Genomic DNA, 12114 nt, shown 5'->3' with positions numbered 1-12114 from the left:
CGTGCTTCGGTTGCGGTGAAATGGGTCACTGGAAACGCAATTGCCCGGTCTACCTTAAGGAGTTGAAGGAAAAGAGGGATGCGGGGCAATCCTCAGGTAACATATATATGGTATATATAGAGCTTAGTATTACTTCTTCTAATACATGGGTATTAGACACTGGATGTGGAACTCACATTTGCAATTCTTTGCAGGGGTTCAAAAGAAGTAGCAAGCAAACGGGATCATCAAGTCTCTTTATGGGTAATGGAGCCAAAGTGCAAGTGAAGGCTCAAGGAGACTTTGTATTAAAGCTTCCAAGTGGTTTGGAACTTATTTTGAACAATGTTTTGTATGCACCGGATTTATGTCGAAACATTATTTCAGTTTCCCGTTTAAAACAATGTGGTTTTTATCTTAATTTTGTTAATAATGATATCCATGTTTATTTAGATAATGTATTCTATTTAAGGCTTCGCCTTCAAATGGAATTTATGAATTGGTTCATGATGATACATCATCTAGTAGCTCAATATACCATACTAGCACCAAGAAACTCAAAAGGGATTTGAGTGATTCCTACTTATGGCATTGTCGCCTTGGTCACATAAACAAGAACCGAATGCATACACTTTAAAAGAATGGACTCTTGAAATCAAATGAGATGGACTCGTTTGATGTGTGTGAATCTTGTTTACAAGGTAAAATGACTAAAGCACCTTTCAAAGGGACCTATGAAAGGGCTAAGGACTTATTGGGATTAATACATTCGGATGTATGTGGACCCTTTAAGCCCATAGCTAGGAATGGTGAAAGATACTTCGTTACTTTCATTGATGACTTCAGTCGTTTTGGATATGTCTACTTGTTAAGACATAAGGACGAAACTTTTGAAGCATTCAAAGAATATCAAAGCGAGGTACAAAATCAACTCAATAAGACAATCAAGGTACTTCGTACCGATAGAGGAGGTGAATACCTAAGCGATGCTTTCCAAGATCATCTTAGAAGTTGTGGGATTATCTCGCAACTTACTCCACCCGGGACACCACAACTTAATGGAGTTTCCGAAAGGAGGAACCGAACCCTAATGGATATGGTTCGATCTATGATGGCTAGAAGCTCGTTACCTCTATCATTTTGGGGTTATTGTCTATGCTCCGCGGCTCGTATTTTAAATATGGCCCCAACCACGAAAGTGGAACGAACACCTCATGAGATGTGGTTTGGAAAACCTCCATCTATATCATACTTAAAGGTATGGGGATGTGAAGCTTATCCTAAGCGTTACGTCCCTAATAAGTTGAATGCTCGATCCACGAAGTGTATCTTCATAGGATATCCCAAGGATGATATGGGATACTATTTCTATGATCCAACCGAGCAAAATGTATTTGTTGCTCGAAAGGCGGAATTCCTTGAAACTAAGTTCCTAATGGAAGGAAATAGTGAAAGGAAGATATATCTTGAAGAGGTTCAAGATCAAGTAGATGATACACAATTGGCTGACACTAGCACTCAACATGAAAATGTTGAGAGTGATCAGATGGATGATCAAAATACACAAGACGTTCGCAGATCTGGTAGGATTAGTAATCCTCCTGAGAGATATGGGTTTCTCATGGATGGTTGCTATGTGGTTGATTTGGATGAACCAATAAACTACCAAGATGCTTTATCAAGGATTGATAAAGATAAATGGCAGGAAGCCATGAACGCTGAGATGCAATCCATGTATGACAACCAAGTTTGGGAACTTGTTGCGCAACCTCCTGGCTCTAGGCTAGTTGATTGTAAATGGCTATTCAAAATGAAAACTGACATACATGGAAACTTGGATACATATAAAGCTAGACTTGTAGCAAAAGGTTTCACTCAAACTCAAGGGGTTGACTATGATGAAACTTTTTCGCCTGTGGCGATGCTAAAGTCTATTAGGATATTACTTGCCATTGCTGCTCATTATGATTATGAAATATGGCAGATGGATGTCAAGACCGCCTTCCTAAACGGACATCTTGAGGAAGATGTCTATATGGTTCAGCCTGAGGGTTTTGTTGATCCGAAATATCCTAAAAAGGTATGCAAGTTAAAGAAGTCAATCTACGGATTGAAACAAGCATCTAGAATGTGGAATCATCGTTTTAATGAGGAGGCCAAGAAATTTGGCTTCATTAAAAATGGTGATGAAGCTTGTGTATACAAGAAAGCTAGTGGAAGCACTATCATGTTCCTTGTACTATATGTGGATGATATATTGTTATTTGGAAATGATATTCCGGCAATGCAAGGTGTTAAAACTTGGTTAAGCAAATGCTTCTCCATTAAGGATCTTGGAGAAGCACAATACGTTTTGGGGATTGGGATCTACAGGGATAGATCCAAGAAACTGATAGGTTTAAATCAAAGTGCATACATTGAAAAGATCTTGAAAAGGTTCAAGATGGAGAACTCTAAGAAAGGTTTGGTACCTATTCAAAAGGGAACACTTCTCAGTTCATCTCAGTGCCCCACCACGAAAGATGAACAGGAGAGAATGAAGAAAGTCCCATATGCTTCTGCCATTGGGTCAATCATGTATGCAATGATATGCACTAGACTGGATGTGTCATGCGCTCTTAGCCGGACAAGTAGATACCAGAATAACCCAGGAAACAGTCATTGGATTGCTGTTAAAAGTATATTGAAATACCTTAGGAGGACTAAGGATATGTTTCTGATATATGGGTCTGGTGAGGAGGAACTCGCTGTAAAAGGTTACGTGGACGCGAGTTTCCAAACTGATCGTGATGATTCTCGATCACAATCCGGTTATGTCTTCACATTAAATGGAGGTGCGGTCTCTTGGAAGAGTTCAAAACAGGATGTTGTTGCTCTATCCACTACAGAGTCGGAGTACATCGCCGCATCATTGGCAGCTCAGGAAGCTGCATGGATGAAGAAATTCATCGACGACTTAGGAGTAGTCCCTTCCATTCAGGACCCTCTTGAGATCTTTTGTGACAACGAGGGTGCGATTGCTCAAATCAAGGAACCTCGTGCTCATCAAAAGACCCGTCACATTGAGCGGAGATTCAACTACATAAGGGATGAAGTTGAAAAGGGAAAGATATGTATTCGCAAAGTTCACACAGATCTTAATATAGCTGATCCTCTCACGAAGCTCTTACATGGATCAAAACATGCAGGACATGTTTGTGCATTAGGGCTTCAATATTCTAGTGATTGGTCATGATCTGTTTTAAGTATTGTAACGGAACGAAATTGTTCAAACTCATTAATATAATTATGGTTTAATTTATTTTGAGTTAAGTTCCTATTTTGCATATTTTATCCATGAATAAGCAATTATTCTAAATTCCGTAGTCGATCACATTTGTGGGAACAAGTGTGAGGTTTAGACTATTATGAACTTGGATTGGTTTACATCCACGGGATGAATGTGGGGCAAGGTTGCAACCAAGGTTCATAGATATTTGTGGGATACAAATATTGGAAGACCCGCCCTCAAGATTTACTAAATTGAGCCTTTGTGGTTGATCACATGTAATCTTGAGTAAAGGTGAATATCATTGTATCCTCTGACCTGAGATACATATTGGATTCAGATATCTACCAAGTATTGTGCCTTGATTCTTTCCTTCGCTATTCTGAAATATGGTAGTTCATAAGGAGGAGCTCAGGTATAATGCAAGGTATATATTAAGGACGTATGTAGTCAAGATAGAATTTGTCCCTCTTATTCGTTGAGAGTCAGATGTCTAAGGCCTGATAAAGTTAAATCTAGAAGAGAGTGATCACTCTGTGTCTCTTGGATTTAACATGACATATAGGACGAAAGGAAATAATGAAAGATTCATCTATTCATATTCGAGATGGGAACTCGAAAGGGATGATATTATTGAATGGCACAAAGTCATAACATGTTGGGGGTGATGGATGGTCGTTAGGTGGTATCCATCACTTGCATTAATTTCTTATGATTCTCGTGCAAGTGGGAGATTGAAGGTATTTCGTATGCCCGAGAGACATATTAAATTAATGTGGCTAACATGTTATGATCCAAGTCGGGTCATACCCAATAACAAGCTTAACGACACCTTATATGTATTTAATCTTTAACGAATGGATCGTTAAATAAATACGCGACACTTGGATTTTAGAAAATGGGTTTTCTAAAATATAATCACTTGAGATAAATTATTTGGATAATTTATATATGATATGGATATAATTATTTATAGGCTTAAATAATTATGTTGTGTTATATTTTATAAAATGGTTTATAAAATGTAAATAAATTAACAAGTGCATGGTATTTAATAACAAGTTCATGTATTTATAAACTTGTTTATAAGTTGTAAATCTTGTTATTAAATAAAATAATGTGTGCAGATTTTGGGACTCCAAGAAGGCACACCCATGCTTATTCTTGTTACTTTTAAGACTACACAAGTCCATATATGCATGTGTAACTCTTGGACCAAAGTAATACTTATTCTCTCAAGTGAAACTACACTTTGAAGCTTGTAAAAAAACTGCAAAATAGAATTCTGCTGTGGCTGTTTCACGTGAGCTTTAGGGACTCAAAGGTGGGGTTTTAATTTATTTTGCAAGCTTAATTCAAGTGTCAAAGAAATCCTAACTAAAGGCAAGAGTGTTGGGTTAATTGCTTGGGGTATAACACACTTGAGGCTTCAAGTTAGAAGCTCATTTTGCATCATCTTCATCAACATTTCTGCTGTCCAATTCAGCTCATTTCTCACTCATTGAGGAGGTATAAACTTCTTCTTTTACTTGTTTTATATGTAAGCATGATTTCATGACTTGATATTAACATGGAATTTAACAAATGGCTTTACAAACATACTTGTTCTATTAATGCTTCCGCTCGTATTAACTATCTTAAAATTGGTTTTATGATTGTGTAAACTTCATGAATATGTTGTTTTGAAACTTGTTAAATTCCATCAGAAAGATGGTACATTCAGGTTGTGTATCGACTACCGAGAGTTGAACAAACTTACCATCAAGAACCGCTACCCACTACCTAGAATAGACAACTTATTTGATCAACTACAAGGCTCGTCTGTTTATTCGAAGATCGATTTACATTCTGGATATCATCAAATGCGGGTGAAGGAGGATGATATTCCAAAGACTGCTTTTAGGACGCGTTACGGTCATTACGAGTTTATGGTTATGCCGTTTGGATTGACTAACGCATCAGCTGTGTTCATGGACCTCATGAACCGAGTGTGAGGGCCATATCTTGACAAGTTTGTCATTATTTTCATCGATGACATACTCATTTACTCAAAGAATGATCAAGAGCACAAAGAACATTTAAGAAAAGTGCTAGAGTTGCTGAGAAAAGAAAAACTGTACGCTAAGTTTTCAAAGTGTGCATTTTGGTTGGAAGAAGTTCAATTCCTCGGTCACATAGTGAACAAAGAAGGTATTCAGGTGGATCCAGCAAAGATTAAAACCGTTGAAAAGTGGGAAACCCCGAAAACTCCGAAACACATACGCCAGTTTTTAGGACTAGCTGGTTACTACAGAAGGTTCATCCAAGACTTTTCCAGAATACCAAAACCCTTGACTGCATTAACGCATAAAGGGAAGAAATTTGAATGGAAAGATGAACAAGAGAAAGCTTTTCAATTGTTAAAGAAAAAGTTAACTACGGCACCTATATTGTCATTACCTGAAGGGAATGATGATTTTGTGATATATTGTGACGCCTCAAAGCAAGGTCTCGGTTGTGTATTAATGCAACGAATGAAGGTAATTGTTTATGCGTCTAGACAATTGAAGATTCACGAGCAGAATTATACGACGCATGATTTAGAATTAGGCGCAGTTGTTTTTGCATTAAAGACTTGGAGGCACTACTTATATGGGGTCAAAAGTATTATATATACCGACCACAAAAGTCTTCAACTAATATTTAATCAGAAACAACTGAACATGAGGCAGCGCAGGTGGATTGAATTGTTGAATGATTACGACTTTGAGATTCGTTACTGAAATGTCCCGTTCTTATTGATTAAAAACGTTCCATATTAATTGATTTCGTTGCGAGGTTTTGACCTCTATATGAGACGTTTTTTAAAGACTGCATTCATTTTAAAACAAACCATAACCTTTATTTCATCAATAAAGGTTTAAAAAGCTTTACGTAGATTATCAAATAATGATAATCTAAAATATCCTGTTTACACACGACCATTACATAATGGTTTACAATACAAATATGTTACAACAAAATAAGTTTCTTGAATGCAGTTTTTACACAATATCATACAAGCATGGACTCCAAATCTCGTCCTTATTTAAGTATGCGACAGCGGAAGCTCTTAATAATCACCTGAGAATAAACATGCTTAAAACGTCAACAAAAATGTTGGTGAGTTATAGGTTTAACCTATATATATCAAATCATAATAATAGACCACAAGATTTCATATTTCAATACACATCCCATACATAGAGATAAAAGTCATTCATATGGTGAACACCTGGTAACCGACATTAACAAGATGCATATATAAGAATATCCCCATCATTCCGGGACACCCTTCGGATATGATATAAATTTCGAAGTACTAAAGCAACCGGTACTTTGGATGGGGTTTGTTAGGCCCAATAGATCTATCTTTAGGATTCGCGTCAATTAGGGTGTATGTTCCCTAATTCTTAGATTACCAGACTTAATAAAAAGGGGCATATTCGATTTCGATAATTCAACCATAGAATGTAGTTTTACGTACTTGTGTCTATTTTGTAAATCATTTATAAAACCTGCATGTATTCTCATCCCAAAAATATTAGATTTTAAAAGTGGGACTATAACTCACTTTCACAGATTTTTACTTCGTCGGGAAGTAAGACTTGGCCACTGGTTGATTCACGAACCTATAACAATATATACATATATATCAAAGTATGTTCAAAATATATTTACAACACTTTTAATATATTTTGATGTTTTAAGTTTATTAAGTCAGCTGTCCTCGTTAGTAACCTACAACTAGTTGTCCACAGTTAGATGTACAGAAATAAATCGATAAATATTATCTTGAATCAATCCACGACCCAGTGTATACGTATCTCAGTATTGATTCCAACTCAAACTATATATATTTTGGAATCAACCTCAACCCTGTATAGCTAACTCCAACATTCACATATAGAGTGTCTATGGTTGTTCCGAAATATATATAGATGTGTCGACATGATAGGTCGAAACATTGTATACGTGTCTATGGTATCTCAAGATTACATAATATACAATACAAGTTGATTAAGTTATGGTTGGAATAGATTTGTTACCAATTTTCACGTAGCTAAAATGAGAAAAATTATCCAATCTTGTTTTACCCATAACTTCTTCATTTTAAATCCGTTTTGAGTGAATAAAATTGCTATGGTTTCATATTGAACTCTATTTTATGAATCTAAACAGAAAAAGTATAGGTTTATAGTCGGAAAAATAAGTTACAAGTCGTTTTTGTAAAGGTAGTCATTTCAGTCGAAAGAACGACGTCTAGATGACCATTTTAGAAAACATACTTCCACTTTGAGTTTAACCATAATTTTTGGATATAGTTTCATGTTCATAATAAAAATCATTTTCTCAGAATAACAACTTTTAAATCAAAGTTTATCATAGTTTTTAATTAACTAACCCAAAACAGCCCGCGGTGTTACTTCGACGGCGTAAATCCGGTTTTACGGTGTTTTTCGTGTTTCCAGGTTTTAAATCATTAAGTTAGCATATCATATAGATATAGAACATGTGTTTAGTTGATTTTAAAAGTCAAGTTAGAAGGATTAACTTTTGTTTGCGAACAAGTTTAGAATTAACTAAACTATGTTCTAGTGATTACAAGTTTAAACCTTCGAATAAGATAGCTTTATATGTATGAATCGAATGATGTTATGAACATCATTACTACCTTAAGTTCCTTGGATAAACCTACTGGAAAAGAGAAAAATGGATCTAGCTTCAACGGATCCTTGGATGGCTCGAAGTTCTTGAAGCAGAATCATGACACGAAAACAAGTTCAAGTAAGATCATCACTTGAAATAAGATTGTTATAGTTATAGAAATTGAACCAAAGTTTGAATATGATTATTACCTTGTATTAGAATGATAACCTAATGTAAGAAACAAAGATTTCTTGAGGTTGGATGATCACCTTACAAGATTGGAAGTGAGCTAGCAAACTTGAAAGTATTCTTGATTTTATGTAACTAGAACTTGTAGAATATATGAAGAACACTTAGAACTTGAAGATAGAACTTGAGAGAGATCAATTAGATGAAGAAAATTGAAGAATGAAAGTGTTTGTAGGTGTTTTTGTTCGTTGGTGTATGGATTAGATATAAAGGATATGTAATTTTGTTTTCATGTAAATAAGTCATGAATGATTACTCATATTTTTGTAATTTTATGAGATATTTCATGCTAGTTGCCAAATGATGGTTCCCACATGTGTTAGGTGACTCACATGGGCTGCTAAAAGCTAATCATTGGAGTGTATATACCAATAGTACATACATCTAAAAGCTGTGTATTGTACGAGTACGAATACGGGTGCATACGAGTAGAATTGTTGATGAAACTGAACGAGGATGTAATTGTAAGAATTTTTGTTAAGTAGAAGTATTTTGATAAGTGTATTGAAGTCTTTCAAAAGTGTATAAATACATATTAAAACACTACATGTATATACATTTTAACTGAGTCGTTAAGTCATCGTTAGTCGTTACATGTAAGTGTTGTTTTGAAACCTTTAGGTTAACGATCTTGTTAAATGTTGTTAACCCAATGTTTATAATATCAAATGAGATTTTAAATTATTATATTATAATGATATTATCATGTATGAATATCTCTTAATATGATATATATACATTAAATGTCTTTACAACGATAATCGTTACATATATGTCTCGTTTAAAAATCATTAAGTTAGTAGTCTTGTTTTTACATATGTAGTTCATTGTTAATTTACTTAATGATATGTTTACTTATCATAGTATCATGTTAACTATATAAATATCCATATATATGTCATCATATAGTTTTTACAAGTTTTAACGTTCGTGAATCACCGGTCAACTTGGGTGGTCAATTGTCTATATGAAACATATTTCAATTAATCAAGTCTTAACAAGTTTGATTGCTTAACATGTTGGAAACATTTAATCATGTAAATATCAATCTCAATTAATATATATAAACATGGAAAAGTTCGGGTCACTACAGTACCTACCCGTTAAATAAATTTCGTCCCGAAATTTTAATCTGTTGAAGGTGTTGACGAATCTTCTGGAAATAGATGCGGGTATTTCTTCTTCATCTGATCTTCACGCTCCCAGGTGAACTCGGGTCCTCTACGAGCATTCCATCGAACCTTAACAATTAGTATCTTGTTTTGCTTATGTCTTTTAACCTCACGATCCATTATTTCGACGGGTTCTTCGATGAATTGAAGTTTTTCGTTGATTTGGATTTCATCTAACGGAATAGTGAGATCTTCTTTAGCAAAACATTTCTTCAAATTTGAGACGTGGAAAGTGTTATGTACAGCCGCGAGTTGTTGAGGTAACTCAAGTCGGTAAGCTACTGGTCCGACACGATCAATAATCTTGAATGGTCCAATATACCTTGGATTTAATTTCCCTCGTTTACCAAATCGAACAACGCCTTTCCAAGGTGCAACTTTAAGCATGACCATCTCTCCAATTTCAAATTCTATATCTTTTCTTTTAATGTCAGCGTAGCTCTTTTGTCGACTTTGGGCGGTTTTCAACCGTTGTTGAATTTGGATGATCTTCTCGGTAGTTTCTTGTATAATCTCCGGACCCGTAATCTGTCTATCCCCAACTTCACTTCAACAAATTGGAGACCTGCACTTTCTACCATAAAGTGCTTCAAACGGCGCCATCTCAATGCTTGAATGGTAGCTGTTGTTGTAGGAAAATTCTGTTAACGGTAGGTGTCGATCCCAACTGTTTCTGAAATCAATAACACATGCTCGTAGCATGTCTTCAAGCGTTTGTATCATCCTTTCGCTCTGCCCATCAGTTTGTGGATGATAGGCAGTACTCATGTCTAGACGAGTTCCTAATGCTTGCTGTAATGTCTGCCAGAATCTTGAAATAAATCTGCCATCCCTATCAGAGATAATAGAGATTGGTATTCCATGTCTGGAGACGACTTCCTTCAAATACAGTCGTGCTAACTTCTCCATCTTGTCATCTTCTCTTATTGGCAGGAAGTGTGCTGGTTTGGTGAGACGATCAACTATTACCCAAATAGTATCAAAACCACTTGCAGTCCTTGGCAATTTAGTGATGAAATCCATGGTAATGTTTTCCCATTTCCATTCCGGGATTTCGGGTTGTTGAAGTAGACCTGATGGTTTCTGATGCTCAGCTTTGACCTTAGAACACGTCAAACATTCTCCTACGTATTTAGCAACATCGGCTTTCATACCCGGCCACCAAAAATGTTTCTTGAGATCCTTGTACATCTTTCCCGTTCCAGGATGTATTGAGTATCTGGTTTTATGAGCTTCTCTAAGTACCATTTCTCTCATATCTCCAAATTTTGGTACCCAAATCCTTTCAGCCCTATACCGGGTTCCGTCTTCCCGAATATTAAGATGCTTCTCCGATCCTTTGGGTATTTCATCCTTTAAATTTCCCTTTTTTAAAACTCCTTGTTGCGCCTCCTTTATTTGAGTAGTAAGGTTATTATGAATCATTATATTCATAGATTTTACTCGAATGGGTTCTCTGTCCTTCCTGCTCAAGGCATCGGCTACCACATTTGCCTTCCCCGGGTGGTAACGAATCTCAAAGTCGTAATCATTCAATAATTCAATCCACCTACGCTGCCTCATATTCAGTTGTTTCTGATTAAATATGTGTTGAAGACTTTTGTGGTCGGTATATATAATACTTTTGACCCCATATAAGTAGTGCCTCCAAGTCTTTAATGCAAAAACAACTGCGCCTAATTCCAAATCATGCGTCGTATAATTTTGTTCGTGAATCTTCAATTGTCTAGACGCATAAGCAATCACCTTCGTTCGTTGCATTAATACACAACCGAGACCTTGCTTTGATGCGTCACAATAAATCACAAAATCATCATTCCCTTCAGGCAATGACAATATAGGTGCCGTAGTTAGCTTTTTCTTCAATAACTGAAACGCTTTCTCTTGTTCATCATTCCATTCAAATTTCTTCCCTTTATGCGTTAATGCAGTCAAGGGTTTTTCTATTCTGGAAAAGTCTTGGATGAACCTTCTGTAGTAACCAGCTAGTCCTAAAAACTGGCGTATGTGTTTCGGAGTTTTCGGGGTTTCCCACTTTTCAACAGTTTCTATCTTTGCCGGATCCACCTTAATACCTTCTTTGTTCACTATGTGACCGAGGAATTGAACTTCTTCCAACCAAAATGCACACTTTGAAAACTTAGCGTACAATTCTTCCTTCCTCAATACTTCTAACACCTTTCTCAAATGTTCACCGTGTTCTTGGTCATTCTTTGAGTAAATAAGTATGTCATCAATGAAAATAATGACAAACTTGTCAAGGTATGGTGCACACACTCGGTTCATAAGGTCCATGAACACAGCTGGTGCATTAGTTAAACCAAACGGCATGACCATAAACTCGTAATGACCGTAACGTGTTCTGAAAGAAGTCTTTGGAATATCATCTTCTTTCACCCGCATTTGATGATACCCGGAACGTAAGTCAATCTTTGAATAAATAGACGAGCCTTGTAGTTGATCAAATAAGTCGTCGATTCTCGGTAGTGGGTAGCGGTTCTTGATGGTAAGTTTGTTCAACTCTCGGTAGTCGATACACAACCTGAATGTACCATTTTTCTTCTTGACAAACAAAACAGGAGCTCCCCACGGTGATGTGCTTGGTCGAATGAAACCACGCTCTAAAATTTCTTGTAATTGGCTTTGCAGTTCTTTCATCTCGCTGGGTGCGAGTCTGTAAGGAGCACGAGCTATTGGTGCAGCTCCTGGTACAAGATCTATTTGAAATTCAACGGATCGATGTGGGGGTAATCCCGGTAATTCTTTCGGAAATACATC

Source organism: Rutidosis leptorrhynchoides, chromosome 9 (genome assembly GCF_046630445.1).
Source record: "Rutidosis leptorrhynchoides isolate AG116_Rl617_1_P2 chromosome 9, CSIRO_AGI_Rlap_v1, whole genome shotgun sequence".
NCBI classification, from domain to species: domain Eukaryota; kingdom Viridiplantae; phylum Streptophyta; class Magnoliopsida; order Asterales; family Asteraceae; genus Rutidosis; species Rutidosis leptorrhynchoides.
This window is presented reverse-complemented; position numbering follows the sequence as displayed.